The sequence below is a fragment of the Pseudophryne corroboree genome, chromosome 2 (genome assembly GCF_028390025.1).
Source record: "Pseudophryne corroboree isolate aPseCor3 chromosome 2, aPseCor3.hap2, whole genome shotgun sequence".
Classification (NCBI taxonomy): domain Eukaryota; kingdom Metazoa; phylum Chordata; class Amphibia; order Anura; family Myobatrachidae; genus Pseudophryne; species Pseudophryne corroboree.
In genome coordinates, this window is record NC_086445.1 from 752,883,059 (window position 1) to 752,900,160 (window position 17,102).

General features: G+C 47.2%; 1 protein-coding gene across 3 annotated transcripts in view; it reads right to left on the reverse strand.

The window, feature by feature from the left end:
- The window catches only part of CSDE1 (cold shock domain containing E1), a 281,875-nt gene that overhangs the window by 224,713 nt on the left and 40,060 nt on the right, over window positions 1–17,102 (reverse strand). The window lies entirely within an intron of this gene.

Below are 17,102 nucleotides of genomic sequence, written 5' to 3' on the forward strand. Positions count from 1 at the left end.
TGGAAGTAGGCCAGAGATAAGCGAGCAGCCTTAGGGTGCCAGTACTAAAAAGCACCCTCCAGAACCCCGAAACATAAGAGGAATTATAAAGTGCCCAAACAATCCTACACAGTATAGTAACTCAAACTGTTATATCTTCAAAGCGTTGAAACGTCTATGTACTTCAAAAATACAATATGCTTAATGATCGACCTAAAAATGCAATAAGAGTGCATTCATATTATTACTGAATTGCACATTATAACCCTCACAGATTATATCCAGTCAAGAAATGTGTAAGTGTCCATATTTCTTATGTGAAATGCAGACCAGTAATTCTTAGTGAAGAGACAAGATACTCTATCAAAATAAAAAAAAATGACAATGCTCTGAAGACTTAGGGGTCTATTTACTAAGCCTTGGATGGAGATAAAGTGGATGGAGATAAAGCACCAGCCAATCGGCTCCTAACAGTCATGTCACTAGCTGTGTTTGAAAATGGGACAGTTAGGAGGTGATTGGCAGGTACTTTATCTCCGTCCACGGCTTAGTAAATATAGACGCCTAAATCACATATCACAGGATTCCCTTGTGCGAAGCAAACATACCAGTACTACATAACACTTGAAACATATGACAACCAAGTATGGTAGAGCCAACAGTCCTAAGACTGGATCACATTAATAGAGTATATGCAGTTGGCCTCTAGAAAGCGGAGGGCCACAAAATCTATTGCCATCTTTGCTTCTCAATGTATTAAACAATTCAGTAAGCAGCCTTACAATAACAAATAACTAGCATGCAAGCAACTAGTACAAGCCTATAATATAGATTGAAAAAAGTAAGAAAAAAAAAAAACACACACACACTCTATTGGCTTTAAACTTTTCTAGACAGTTTGTTGTTAGATCTCCATTTAACAAATGTGATCCAGAATATGGAGCCACTTCCAAATCCAGCACAGTGAAAACTGGTTGTTGATCAAGGTGTACCAAACAGGATGTAGTTAAACTGATGGCAGTCGGGATCCTGGCAGTCAGGATACCGATGCCGGAATCCCGGCTCACAGGGACTATTCCCACTCGTGGGTGTCCACGACACCGATAGAGTGGAAATAGAACCTGTTGCAGTGCAGCGAGCCACTGAGCCCGCAGTATGGCAAGTGCAGCGAGACTTATGATAATGGATATACACCCTTTTTTGCGGAGTTCAGAATCTCCTCGCGGCCTTAATGTGTCTGTGAAACGAGTACAATGTTTCCTTGGAAATGGATACTGAACAATGAAAAATATACACACTGTTGGCGCTGGGAATGATTCTTTGATGTCTCTCACAGGTTTTGATTAAAAATACATTTATTTTTGATAAAATATCACCTTGTAAAATCCACAATAAAATGTTCACACTGTGAAACAATAACAATGCATGCTGTCCTAAAAGGACTAAACATGAAATTCCATGTACATCTGATGGTTTAAACCTTGCTGGAACTGATTTTAAATGGGAATAACGCAGAGTCTCACCATGCCTTGTTGCTTCGGTGGGCTGTTTGTAACAGGTCTGGTCCCGGGCTGGAAGACTCGGCACCACCGCAGAAGACTTTTCCAGGCTATCCAGGCAGACTCCTTCCCCTTTCTGTCCAGCAGGTAAAAGCAGAATGTCCAAGCAACGCGTTTTGGTGATTAACACCTTTTTCAAGTTTGGATAGTGTGCTCCTTCCTCTTCCGCTTTTTATACCTGGTTAATTGGAACTTAATTACATTCAAATTGCGTATTTCCCGCCATATCCTCCTGAACTCCCTTGTCCGTCACTTTTTCAGTAGTGCTCTATGGGCACTGAGCTTCGTTACGCTTTTCCGAAACTGGAAGTAACGCTTTGCGTTCCACAGCGCACTTCCGGTTGCGTTCCACCTCCAATGTTACTCGCGGCCTCGTTTGCTCCTTTCTGGGATTTTTTTAAATGTCATCTGACGTGTTCATGCCTTTCAATAGATTTACTATTCTGGGAGTAAGATGGATCTCTTTTTTTTTCTTAACTCTTTATTCACCTGGCGGGGATCGACGAAAAAAAAAAAAAAAAAGAGATCCATCTTACACTATTGAAAAAGTGACGGACAAGGGAGTTCAGGAGGATATGGCGGGAAATACGCAATTTGAATGTAATTAAGTTCCAATTAACCAGGTATAAAAAGCAGAAGAGGAAGGAGCACACTATCCAAACTTGAAAAAGGTGTTAATCACCAAAACGCGTTGCTTGGACATTCTGCTTTTACCTGCTGGAAAGAAAGGGGAAGGAGTCTGCCTGGATAGCCTGGAAAAGTCTTCTGCGGTGGTGCCGAGTCTTCCAGCCCAGAACCAGACCTGTTCCAAATAGCTAGCCCACCGAAGCAACAAGGCATGGTGAGACTCTGCGTAATTCCCATTTAAAAGATCAGTTCCAGCAAGGTTTAAACCATCCGATGTACATGGAATTTCAGGTTTAGTCCTTTTAGGACAGCATGCATTGTTATTGTTTCACAGTGTGAACATTTTATTGTGGATTTTACATGGTGATAATTTATCAAAAATAAATTGATTTTTAATCAAAACCTGTGAGAGACATCCAAGAATCATTCCCAGCGCCAACAGTGTGTCTATTTTTCACCTTTCAAGTGCAGCGAGACCGCAAGGGGAATCGGCACTCGCCCCGCTGCCGGAATACGGACGACCGGGATGCAGTTGTCTGTATACTTACGGCCGGCATCCAGACAGTCGTTAATTCGTACTGATCCCATGCCGAACATTACTGACTGCCAGAAGTACTAACTTTAGACTAATTGAAAGAACTTTGTACAAGACTGTATCCCAGTTCCCAACTATAAAATCAAGATGAAACCCTCTGAGGAACCCTAATACCTTACTGGGAAATAGATACTGTACCACTTTAGTGTTAAAGGAGGATTTTGTACTTACCGATAAATCCCTTTTTCGGAAGCTAAAGGGGATACTGGCACAACTTCAAGGCAGTGGAGTGATTATGGTAGCTTACAGGGAGCTGGCACTTTAAATAATCCAAGAAGTGAAACAGGCACCTCCCACTCTATTCACCATCATCCCTCAGTTATGAATTAGCAGATTGGAAACGGAAACAAGAGAACAGAACTATACGAGGGAAGAGAGCACATAACAATCAAACAGAACAATGAAGGCAAGAGAACAGCGACGGGCGGGCAGCCAGTCTCCCCTATGGCTGCCGAAATAGGGATTTATCGGCAAGTACCAAAATCATCCCGTCAGCCACTAGGGGACACTAGCACAACTTCAAGACCGTGGGGATGTCCCAAAGTTTCCCCCCTGGGCAGGAAATCGCTGAGGAACTTGCAAAACAAGACGGCCAAACCGTGAAGATGAAGCTGCAAAAGTAGAACTTGGCAAACGTATGAATGCTGGACCAAGTGGCTGCTCTACAGAGTTGAGACGTGGTAGCCCCCCTACTAGCGTCCCAGGAAGACCCAACTGAGCATGTAGAGTGGGCCGCAATGGATAATGGAGGTCGCCTAGATTGATGTAGATAGGCTTGACAAATAGTCAACCGAATCCAGCGGGCCAAGGTCTGCTTAGTAGCAGGACACCCTCGCCGCTGAAGATCATGAAACACGAATAAAGCATCATGCTTTCGTAATGGTGCTGTCCCTTCCACGTAGATCTTCAATGTTCTCATTACATCCAAAGAAGGTGTCCCAGAGTTCTCCTGTAAGGACGGTACCACAAATCGGCTGATTGATATAAGCCGACACGACTTTGGGAAGAAAGGAAGCATGTGTTCTCAGCTCAACCCTATCAGAATGAAAAATCAAGTAGGGAGGCACACAAGACAAGGTACTTAATTCAGATACCCTCCGCACTGAAGCTATGGCCAATAGAAAATCAGTCTTCCAAGTAAGATAGTTAATATCTGCGTTTTCCAAGGGTTCATAACAGGGTGACTGCAGATAACCCAGCACCAGACTCAAGTCCAAAGGAGATGTAGGGGGAACAAATGGGGGTTGTACCAGAAGGACCCCTTGTAGGAAAGTTCACAATTCCAGGAGGAGCACCAGGCATCTTTGAAAGAAAATGGTAAGGCAGATACATAAACCTTCAGGGATCCTAGACGAAGTCCATAATCTAAACCTGCCTGAAGAAAAAGCAAGAACAGTGACAGATGGAAATAATCTGATTGAAACCCATTTTGGTCACAAGAGATATAAGAACGTCAGATGCAATGGTAATTGGCTGCCGTAACAGGTTTCGCGCACGCACCATTGTGGGAAATCACACATTCCGGATCCCTTTGCGTTTTAGGATGTCTGCCTCAAGAGCCAGACCGTTAAAGGTAGTTGTGGTAAATCTGGATACACGAAGGGCCTTTGTTGGAGTAGATCCATTCGCAGAGGTAGAGGCCAAGGATCGTCCACTAGCAGAAGGCGCAGGTCTGAATACCAAGCTCTCAGAGGCAAATCTGGTGCTACCAAAACCACAGTGATTGACTCTCGTTTGATTTTCTTGAGAATTCGAGACAATAATGGAAACTGACGAAACACGTATACTAGGTCATTCCGCCTGAGGATCCCATGTTCTGGAGATGTAATCGAGGAAGTTGATGATTGAGACGGGACACCATGAGATCCACCTCCGGACACCCCCAGCGCGGTGTCAGAACGTCGAACACCTCGTCGTAGGATGGAAAGGAAAAATAAGAATTTACTTACCGATAATTCTATTTCTCGTAGTCCGTAGTGGATGCTGGGGACTCCGTCAGGACCATGGGGAATAGCGGGCTCCGCAGGAGACAGGGCACATCTAAAAAAGCTTTTAGGTCACATGGTGTGTACTGGCTCCTCCCCCCATGACCCTCCTCCAAGCCTCAGTTAGGTACTGTGCCCGGACGAGCGTACACAATAAGGAAGGATCTTGAATCCCGGGTAAGACTCATACCAGCCACACCAATCACACCGTACCACTTGTGATCTGAACCCAGTTAACAGTATGATAACAAAACGAAGTAGCCTCTGAAAGATGGCTCACAACAAGAATAACCCGATTTTTGTAACAATAACTATGTACAAGCATTGCAGACAATCCGCACTTGGGATGGGCGCCCAGCATCCACTACGGACTACGAGAAATAGAATTATCGGTAAGTAAATTCTTATTTTCTCGAACGTCCTAGTGGATGCTGGGGACTCCGTCAGGACCATGGGGATTATACCAAAGCTCCCAAACGGGCGGGAGAGTGCGGATGACTCTGCAGCACCGAATGAGAGAACTCCAGGTCCTCCTTAGCCAGAGTATCAAATTTGTAAAATTTTACAAACGTGTTCTCCCCTGACCACGTAGCTGCTCGGCAAAGTTGTAATGCCGAGACCCCTCGGGCAGCCGCCCAAGATGCGCCCACTTTCCTAGTGGAGTGGGCCTTGACAGATTTAGGCTGTGGCACGCCTGCCACAGAATGTGCAAGTTGGATTGTGCTACAGATCCAACGTGCAATCGTCTGTTTAGACGCAGGAGCACCCATCTTGTTGGGTGCATACAATATAAACAGCAAGTCAGACTTTCTGACTCCAGCCGTCCTAAACTATTATATAAATATATATATATATATATATATATATATATATATATATATATATATATATATATATATATATATATATATATATATATATATATATATATATACACACACACACACACACACACATATATATATATTTTTTTTTTTTTTTTTTTTTTTTTTTTTTTTTAGGGTCCTGACAACGTCTATTAACCTGGAGTCCTCCAAGTCCCTAGAAGCCGCAGGCACCATAATAGGTTGTTTCAGGTGAAAAACCTGACACCCCCTTAGGAAGAAAACTGGAGACGAGTCCCAGTTCTGCCCTGTCCGAATGGAAATTTAAATATGGGCTTTTGTAAGACAAAGCCGCCCATTCTGACAATCGCCTGGCCGAGGCCAGGACCAACAGCATGGTCACTGTCCATGTGAGATATTGGTCAACAGCTTGTTCACTTTCCATGTGATATATTTCAAATCCACAGATTTGAGCGGTTCAAACCAATATGATTTTAAGGAATCCCAACACTATGTTGAGATCCCACGGTGCCACTAGAGGCACAAAAAGGGGTGTATATGCAATACTCCCTTGACAATCTGGACTTCAGGAACTGAAGTCAATTCTTTTCGGAAGAAATTCTACAGGGCCGAAACTTAAAACCTTAAAGAACCCCAATTTTAGGCTCAAAACACTCCTGTTTTCAGGAAGTGTAGAATTCGACCTAGTTGAATTTTCTTCGTGGGGCCTTCCTGGCCTCACCCACGCAACATATTTTCACCACATGTGGTGATGACGTTGTGCGGTCACCTCCTTCCTGGCTTTGACCAGGGAAGGTATGACCTCTTATGGAATGCCTTTTTCCTTCAGGATCCGGCATTCAACCGCCATGCCGTCAAACGCAGCCGCGGTAAGTCTTGGAATAGACATGGTACCTGCTGAAGCAAGTCCCTTCTTAGCTCCCCAGGCCCTTAGTCCTCTGTGAGCATCTCTTGAAGTTCCGGGTACCAAGTCCCTCTTGGCCAATCCGGAGTCACGAGTATAGTTCATACTCCTCTATATCTTATCATTCTCAATACCTTGGTTATGAGAAGCAGAGGAGGGAACACATACACCGACTGTTACACCCACGGTGTTACTAGGACATCCACAGCTATCGCCTGAAGGTCTCATGACCTGGCGCAATACCTGTCCCGTTTTTTGTTCGGGCGGGACGCCATCATTTCCACCTTTGGTCTTTGCCAATGGCTCACAATCATGCGGAAAAACTTCCCTATGAAGTTCCCACTCTCCCAGGTGGAGGTCATGCCTGCTGAGGAAGTCTGCTTCCCAGTCGTCCACTCCCGGAGAGAACACTGCTGACAGTGCTATCACATGATTTTCCGCCTAGCGAAAAATCCTTGCAGTTTTTTCACTGCCCTCCAGCTTCTTGTGTCGCCCTTTCTGTTTACGTGGGCGACTGCCGTGATGTTATCCCACTGGATCAATACCGGCTGACCTTGAAGCAGAGGTCTTGCTAAGTTTAGAGCCTTATAATTTTGCTCTTAGCTCCATCTATGTGGAGAGAATTCTCCAGACTTGATCACACTTTCCTGGAAATTTTTTCCCTGTGTGACTGCTCCCCAGCCTCTCAGGCTGGCCTCCGTGGTCACCAGCATCCACTCCTGAATGCTGAATCTGTGGCCCTCTAGAAGATGAGCACTCTGTAATCACCACAGGAGAGACACCCTTGTCCTTGGATATAGGGTTATCCGCTGATGCATCTGAAGATGCGATCCGGACCATTTGTCCAGCAGATCCCACTGAAGAGTTCTTGCGTGAAATCTGCCGAATGGAATTGCTTCGTAATAAGCCACCATTTTTACCAGGACTCTTGTGCAATGATGCATTGACACTTTTCCTGTTTTTAGGAGGATCCCGATTAGCTCGGATAACTCCCTGGCTTTCTCCTCTGGGAGAAACACCTTTTTCTGGACTGTGTCCAGAATCATCCCTAGGAACAGTAGACGTGTCCTCGGAAAAGCTACGATTTTGGAATATTTAGAATCCACTCGTGCTGTCGTAGAACTATTAAAGATAGTGCTACTCCGACCTCCAACTGTTCTCTGGACCTTGCCCTTATCAGGAAAGCGTCCAAGTTTCTTTTAAGAAGAATCATCATTTCGGCCATTACCTTGGTAAAGACCCGGGGCGCCGTGGACAATCCAAATGGCAGCGTCTGAACTGATAGTGACAGTTCTGTACCACGAACCTGAAGTACCCTTGGTGAGAAGGGCAAATTTGGACATGTAGGTAAATGTCCCTGATATCCAGTGACACCATCTCGTCCCCTTCTTCCTGGTTCGCTATCACTGCTCTGAGTGACTCCATCTTGATTTGAACGCTTGTATGTAAGTGTTCAAATATTTCAGATCTCACCGAGCCGTTTGGCTTCAGTACCACAATATAGTGTGGAATAATACCCCCTCCCTTGTTGTAGGATGGGTACTTTGATTATCACCTGCTGGGAATACAGCCTGTGAATTGTTTCCAATACTGCCTCCCTGTCGGAGGTAGACGTTGGTAAAACAGACTTCCGGAACTTGTGAGGAGGAGACGTCTCGAATTTCCAATGTACACCTGGGATACTACATGTAGGATCCAGGAGTCCCCTTGCGAGTGAGCCCACTGCGTGCTGAAACTCTTGAGATGACCCCCTACCGCACCTGAGTCCGCTTGTACTGCCCCAGCGTCATGCTGCGGACTTGGCAGAAGCTGTGAAGGGCTTCTGTTCCTGGGAATGGGCTGCTTGCTGCAGTCTTCTTCCCGTTCCTCTACCCCTGGGCAGATATGACTGGCCTTTGCCCGCCTGCCCGTATGGGGACGAAAGGACTGAGACTGAAAAGACTGTGTCCTTTTCTGCTGAGATGTGACTCGGGGAACAAAAAGTGGATTTTTCAGCTGTTGCCATGGCCACCAGGTCCGATGGACCGCCCCTTTATACGGCAATACTTCCATGTGCCGTCTGGAATCTGCCTCACCTGACCACTGTCGTGTCTTCGTCTGGCAGATATGGACATCACATTTACTCTTGATGCCAGAATGCAAATATCCCTCTGCGCATCACGCATATATAGAAATGCATCCTTAAAATGCTCTATAGACAATAAAATCTTGTCCCTGTCAAGGGTATCAAAATTTTCAGTCAGGAAATCCGACCAAGCCCCCTCAGCGCTGCACATCCAGTCTGAGGCGATTGCTGGTCGCAGTATAACACCAGTATGTGTGTATATACTTCTTAGGCTATTTTTCAGCTTCCTATCAGCTGGCTCCTTGAGGGCGGCCGTATCTGGAGACGGTAACGCCACTTGTTTTATAAGCGTGTGAGCGCCTTATCCACCCTAAGGTGCGTTTCCCAACTCGCCCTTACTTCTGGCGGGAAAGGGTATACCGCCCATAACTTTCTATCGGAGGAACCCCACGTATCATCACACACTTCATTTAATTTATCTGATTCAGGCAAAACTACAAGTAGTTTATTCACACCCTACAAAATACCCTTATTTGTGGTACTTGTAGTATCAGAAATATGTAACACCTCCTTCATTGCCCTTAACATGTAACGTGTGGCCCTAAAGGAAAATACGTTTGTTTCTTCACCGTCGACACTGGAGTCAGTGTCCGTGAGGTAAATGGGCGTTTTTACAAGCCCCTGACGGTGTCTGAGACGCCTGGACAGGTACTAATTTGTTTGCCGGTCGTCTCATGTCGTCAACCGGCTCGCAGCGTGTTGACATGATCACGTACTTCCACAAGTAAGCCATCCATTCCGGTGTCGACTCCCTAGAGAGTGACATCACCATTACAGGCAATTTGCTCCGCCTCCTCACCAACATTTTTCTCATACATGTCGACACACACGTACCGACATACAGCACCCACACAGGGAATGCTCTGATAGAGGACAGGACCCACTAGCCCTTTGGGGAGACAGAGGGAGAGTTTGCCAGCACACACCAAAATGCTATAATTATACAGGGACAACCTTTATAAAAGTGTTCCTCCCTTATAGCATTTAATATATATTTATATCGCCAAATCAGTGCCCCCCCTCTCTGTTTTAACCCTGTTTCTGTAGTGCAGTGCAGGGGAGAGCATGGGAGCCTTCCCCTCAGCCTTTCTGTGAGGGAAAATGGCGCTGTGTGCTGAGGAGAATAAGCTCCGCCCCCTTTTCGGCGGGTTTTTTCTCCCGGTTTTTAAGAACTGGCCTGGGTTAAAATACATATATATAGCCTTAATGGCTATATGTGATGTATTTATTTTGCCAATAAGGTACTTATATTGCTGCCCAGGGCGCCCCCAGCAGCGCCCTGCACCCTCCGTGACTAGGTCAGTGAGCCGTGTGACAACAATGGCGCACAGCTGCAGTGCTGTGCGCTACCTTCATGAAGACTGTGAAGTCTTCTGCCGCCTGTTTCCGGACCTCCGTTCTGCCGTCTTCTTCAGCGTCTGTAAGGGGGATCGGCGGCGCGGCTCCGGGACGAACCCCAGGCTGACCTGTGTTCCGACTCCCTCTGGAGCTCAGTGTCCAGTAGCCTAAGATCCCAATCCATCCTGCACGCAGGTGAGTTGGAGATCTCTCCCTTAAGTCCCTCGTTGCAGTGATCCTGTTGCCAGCAGGAATCACTGAATGAAACCTAAAAAAAAACTTTTCTAAACAGCTCTTTAAGAGAGCCACCTAGATTGCACCCTTCTCGGACGGGCACAAAAACCTAACTGAGGCTTGGAGGAGGGTCATGGGGGGAGGAGCCAGTACACACCATGTGACCTAAAAGCTTTTTTAGATGTGCCCTGTCTCCTGCGGAGCCCGCTATTCCCCATGGTCCTGACGGAGTCCCCAGCATCCACTAGGACGTTAGAGAAATAGGATTTTAAATTACCTACCAGTAAATCCTTTTCCGTAGAGGATGCTGGGGTCCACATTAGTACCATGGGGTATAGACGGGTCCACTAGGAGCCATGAACACTAAGATTGAGAGTGAGGGCTGGCTCCTCCCTCTATGCCCATCCTACCAGACCCAGTCTAGAAACTGGGCCCAAGGAAACAGACAACTTCGAGAGAAGGATTTTACACAGATAGTGGCGAGATTCACACCAGTTCACGCAAACAAGGCAAACCAAGCTAACTAGCTTGAAAACTCAGCAACAGCTGAACAACATTACTGAACCAAGTAACACTGCAGTACATAACTAAGAACAAAGCAGTACTGAACCAAGTAACCACTGCAGGATAACGAAGCTCTGGGCGGGCGCCCAGTATCCGCTACGGACTACGAGAAAAGGATTTACCGGTAGGTAAATAAGATCCTATTTTCTCTTACGTCCTAGGGTGGGGTCCACATTAGTACGATGGGGATGTACCAAAGCTACCAGAACAGGAGGGAGAGCGTGGAGGTTCTCGGAGGACCTAAAGTTTGGTCAAAGTATCGACTTGTAGAACTTGGCAAACGTGTTCGACACTGACAAAGTAGCCGCTCTGCAAAAGTTGTAAAGCAGAGACACCCCCCGGGCAGCCGCCCAGGAAGAACCCACCTTACGAGTAGAGTGGGCCGTAACAGATTTTGGACGCAGCGATCCTGCCGTAGAATATGCATGCTGAATAGAGAACCTGATCCAGCGAGAAATAGTCTGCTTAGAAGCAGGACACCCAATTTTCTAGGGATCATAAAAGGACAGAGTCCGATTTCCTGTGACGAGCAGTCCTCTTCACATAGGTCTTCAAAGCCCTCACAACATCCAAAAACTTTGATATAATCAGAGTCTGAAGCTTCTGGCACCACAAATAGGTTGGTTGATATGAAAAGCCGACAACCTTTGGAAGGAGCTACGGACGTGTCCTGAGCTCAGCCCTATCTTAATAGAAGATTAAAGTAGGGGCTTTTACAGTACATAGCCCCCCAATTCCGACACACATCGAGCAGAAGCTAAGGCCAACAATGTGATAGCCTCCCATGTGACAAACCTGACCTCAGCCTCCTGTAAAGGCTCAAACCAATCAGACTGCAGGAACTGCAACACCAAGTTAAGATCCCAGGGTGCCGTCGGCGCCACAAAGGGAGGCCGGATGTGCAGAACCCCTTTCAAAAAGGTCTGAAACTCAGAGAGGGCAGCCAATTGTTTCTGGAAGAAAATGGATAAAGCCAAAATCTGGACCTTTATGGATCCCAAACGCAGGCCCATATCCACACCTACTTGCAGGAAGAAGAGAAACTGACCAAGTTGAAACTCCACCGCAGGAAACTTCTTGGCTTCACACCAAGACACATACTTTTTTCAAATGAGATGGTAGAGTTTAGACGCAACTTCTTTCCTAGCCTGTATCAGGGTAGGAATAACCTTGTTTGGAATCCCCTTCCGAGCTAATATCTGGCGTTCAACCTCCATGCCGTCAAACGTAGCCGCCGTAAGTCTTGATAAGCGAACGGCCCCTGTTGTAGAAGATCCTCCAAAAGAGGAATAGGCCTTGGATCTTCCAGCAATAGATCCAGCAGATCCGCGTACCAAGCCCTCCCTGGCCAGTCCGGAGCAATGAGGATCACCTGAACTTTTGTTCTTTTTATAAGCTTTCAGAATTCTTGGAATGAGTAGAAGTGGAGGGAACACATACACTGACTTGAACACCCACGGTGTTACCAGGGCATCCACCACCACTGCTTGTGGGTCTCTTGACCTGGAACACTACCTCCAAAGTTTCTTGTTGAGACGCAAGGCCATCATGTCTATTTGAGGTACGCCCCACCGACTGGTCACCTCTGTGAACACCTCTGGGTGGAGGCCCCATTCTCCTGGATGGAGATCGTGCCTGCTGAGGAAGTCCGCTTCCCAGTGGTCTACTCCCAGAATGAAGACTGCTGACAGTGCGCCTTTCTGCCCAGAGGAGGAATTTTGTTACCTTTGACATTGCAGCTCTGCTCTTCGTTCCGCCCTGTCGGTTTATGTAGGCCGTCGTCGTTACATTGTCCGACTGCACTTGAATGGCTCGATCTCGCAGAAGTGGTGCTGCTTGTAGAAGACCGTTGTACACGGCTCTTAGCTACAGGATGTTTATTGGAAGAAGGGATTCCTGACTTGACCACCTTCCTTGGAAGGTTCCCCCTTGGGTGACTGCGCCCCAACCTCTGAGGCTTGCATCCGTGGTTAGAAGGATCTAGTTCTGAACCCCAAACCTGTGGCCCTCCAGAAGGTGAGGCATTTGCAGTCACCAGAGGAGTGAAATCCTTGCTTCCGGTGACAGACGTATTCTCTGGTGCATGTGTAGGGGAGATCCGGAATACTTGTCTAGGAGATCCAGTTGGAAGGACAGAGCATGAAATCTTCCATACTGTAGAGCCTCGTAAGAGGCAACCATCTTCCCCAGAAGGCAAATGCACTGATGAACAGATACCAGAGTTGGTTTCAGGACATCCCGGACCATTGTTTGTATCACCAACGCTTTCTCCTCTGGTAGAAACACACTCTGCACCTCTGTCAAGGATCATTCCCAGGAACGACAATCTCCTTATCGGCTCCAAATGTTACTTCGGAAGGTTCAGGATCCAACCGTGCTCCCTGAGTAGATGAGTCGTGAGAGCAGTGGACTGTAACAACTTCTCCCTGGACGATGCCTTTATCAGCAGGTCGTCAAGATATGGAATTATGTTCAACCCCTGTCTGCGGAGCAGAACCATCATCTCTGCCATCACCTTGATGAATACCCTCTGTGCCGTGGAAAGGCTGAATGGCAGCGCCTGGAACAGATAGTGACAGTCCAACAGTGTAAATCTGAGATAAGCCTGATGCAGCGGCCAAATCGGAATGTGGGAGGTACGCATCCTTGATATCCAGGGATACCAGAAACTCTCCCTCCTCCAGACCCGAGAACACCGCTCTCAGAGACTCCATTTTGAATTTGAACTCCCTCAGATAAGGGTTTAATGATTTCAAGGTCAAAATCGGTCTGACCTAACCATCCGGTTTCGGTACCACGAAAAGGTTTGGATAATACCCCTTGGTTTGCATATGAGGTAGAACAGGGACAATGACCGGTGACTTTTCCAATTTTTGGATGGCTTCCTGTAGGATAGCCCTGTCTGCTAGCAAAACTGGCAAGCCTGATTTGAAGAATCGGTGCGGCGGAAGGTCTTGAAACTCCAGTCTGTACCTCTGGGACACAATATACTGCACCCAGCGATCCAGGCCGGCAGACACCCAGGCGTGGCTGAAACGTCTGAACCTCACACCCACCAGCCCATCTTCCAGGCTTCGCGGACCACAGTCATGCTGAGGATTTCGAGGAAACAGAAGCCAGTTTCTGGTCCTGGGAGCCTGCGGGTGCAGGCTTTTTGGATTTTGCACGACCACCTCTAAAGAAGGTGGTAGGAGGCTTGGACTTTGTCTTAGCGGTCCGAAAGGACTGCGGTGCAGATGAAGAAAAGGGTTTCTTCGTAGAAGGCGTAGCTGAGGGAAGGAAAGGAGACTTACCCGCGGTTGCCGTGGAAATCCATGCATCCAATGCTTCCCCAAAAACAGCCTAACCCGTTTAGGGTAGGTTCTCCACACTTCTCCTGGACGCCGCGTCTGCCGTCCATTGGCGTAGCCAGAGACCTCTGCGAGCTGAGACCGACATGGAAGATACTCTTGCAGACAGCGTATCCAGGTCCTTCATGGATTCCACCATGAACCCCGCAGAATACTGTATGTTATGTAAATATAATTCAATGTCACTTCTATCCATTGTATCTAAAGCCTCAAGTAACGTGCCTGACCACTTTACTATAGCTTTAGAAATCCATGCACAGGCAATAGTGGGCCTCAACGCCACCGCTGAAGCAGTGTATATTGATTTGAGCGTAGTGTCAATCTTACGGTCAGCTGGTTCTTTTAACAAGGTAGACCCAGGGACAGGTAAAACCACCTTCTTTGACAGTCTGGAAACAGATGCATCAACTATGAGTGGATTTTTTCTATCCTCCTCAGGGAAAGGAAAGGCAACCAAAACCCTTTTGGGGATCTGGAATTTTTTCTCCGGGTTCTCCCAGGATTTTTCAAATAAAGTGTTTAATTCTTTAGACGCATGGAAGGTTAGCGAGGCTCTCTTATTATCTGTGAAGTAAGCCTCCTCAACCTGCTCAGGTGGTGTGTCAGTAATGTTTAACACATCTCTAATAGCCTCAATCATGAGCTGCACCCCCTTTGCCAGGGATGCCTCCCCCCTCAGCACATCCTCATCACAGTCTGCCGTGTCAGAGTCGGTATCCGTGTCACCTTGCATAATCTGGGCAAGTGCACGTTTTTTTGGGTAACCTGCTAAAGACTTCTTTAATACCCGAGTTTGAGTCTCAGTATGAGCTACCCTAGTAAAGATCTGAGAGATCATTCCCTTAATACATTACATTCCTGTGTACACAGAATGGATTCCTCCTGAGAGGAAATGTCCTCTGCAGCATAAGACACAGAGTCCCTAGACATGGCTATGTGAGAAAAACACCCACACACAGGAAAATGCCAGACACAGTTTCTCTCTCTCCCCCCCTCCCCCTCGCCACCGGAATCTTCTGGCTCTGTTAGGGGGTGGCGGCATGCTGCGGGATTCAGCGGTCGTCTGGGGCAGCTAATGATCATCACCCTCAGGAGCTCAGTGTCTGGTCAGCGTGGATAGTGGCTCAAACCCCTCAGGGCAGACACTACTCTTTCCCTCTCCCTCTCTCCCTCCCCCCCCCCCCCCAAGTATCACGAAGCAGAGAGGCTGTTGCCAGCAGCCTACCTGTGCCTAACTAACTCTTAGAGAAAAATAAAACTAAAGCAGCTCTAGGAGCTTCCCTAGCTGTGACCGGCTCCTCCGGGCACATTTTCTAAACGGAGTCTGGCAGGAGGGAGAAGCCAGCCCACACTATTAAACTCTTAAAGTGCCAATGGCTCCTAGTGGACCAGTCTATACCACATGGTACTAATGTGGGCCCCAGCATCCTCTAGGACGTAAGAAAATAAGTTATTCTTCTATGCTTAGCTCATTCTAAGGAATGGCTTTTAAAAAGGTGTACTATTGAATGTATATACACTACTACAAAAGCCAGTGTCTGAATCCCCTCCGAGTAATGTCCTATGCCTAGATCAGTAATAATTCCACTACTATAAATAGGCATCATGCTACCTGCATGGTGTGACATAAAGGACTTATTTTCCCTTGTTTACCTGTCCAATGTGATAAAGATGAATGCATATGGCACGATTCAATTTAATGACAGTTGAAAAGCGCCAGGAGTTAGATCCCGGCACTATTCAATTCAGCACCATGTGACACTTGACTAGATTCCTTCTCGCACCCCCCGGGGGGTGCGAGCAGAAATCCAACAAAAGTGCCAGCGCGATGCTGATTTCTGCCCTTTGCGAGGCGAAAACAGCGTCGCGCCGGGCACTTTAGTCTGAGAAGGCCCGTTCTCCCAACAAAACACCCTGTTTAGTCTGGGAGAATGGGCATTCTCAGACTTGCCAAAGCGCTGAATTGAATAGCACCGGGTGCTAATTCCAGGCACTATTCAACTGTCGTCGAATTGAATAGTGACCAAAATGTTTATTTTAAGACTAAAGGCCCATATAGACGGTCCGATGCGGGAGAGGTGTGCTGAGCGAACCACTCAGCACACATCTCTCCCGCCGTTCAGCACAGCACGATCTGTGCTAAGTGTGCGGGGGGAGACGAGGGGGCCGCTCATTTCACCCAGCGGGTGAAGTGAGCGACCCGCTAGACTGGCCTGCATGCAGGCCAATCTAGCGATAGCGATGCGTGGGGCTGCGCATCGCTATCGCTGTAGGGGGTACACACGGAGCAATAATGCTTAAATTCTAAGCAATCTAGTCAGATTGCTTAGAATATCGCTCCTTGAGTACCCCCCTTAAGGGGCAGATCTGTTAACTTTGTTTTTTTACTAAAATAAATGGGGAAAAGTGTGTTTTCGCACCCTTTGCACATTATTTTAGTATCACCTGAATGTATTAAAGGGCTTTTGGGGCAGTGTTCATGAAAAACTGCACCAAACCATTTTATTCTCTTTTTTTTCCAGTAACCGGACTACATTTTCCACGCGATATGGCCAAAATCACCAAGTATAAAAAAATTAAAAAAACCCACACACAGCAGTGAGCCCTGTAATAATTACACCATCTTCAGATAGCGTAATCACAGAGCTCACTGCGGATCCTGTACACTTTTCTCTGCTCGCTGACAGAGAAAGGTGTGCAGGTTCCTGGCCAGTGTGATCAGCTATGCGTGTCTGATATACTTACCAGCACTCAGGTACCGGTGCTCTGGTGAGTGATGCCAGTTATTGGGTCCTCCTGCACTGCTGCGTGACCCCCGGCGCAGCAGAAAGAGGCTCCAATGACTGGCAGCCCTCCAGAAGCACCAATGACTGGTCCTTGTATGTAGGAGAGTAGGAGGAGGGAGGGGGGGTGGGGGGGGGGGGGGGGGGGGGAGATGTGTCTTGGGTGGATGTCACAAAATGGTAACTTGAATAACCATGGGGGTAATTCCAAGTT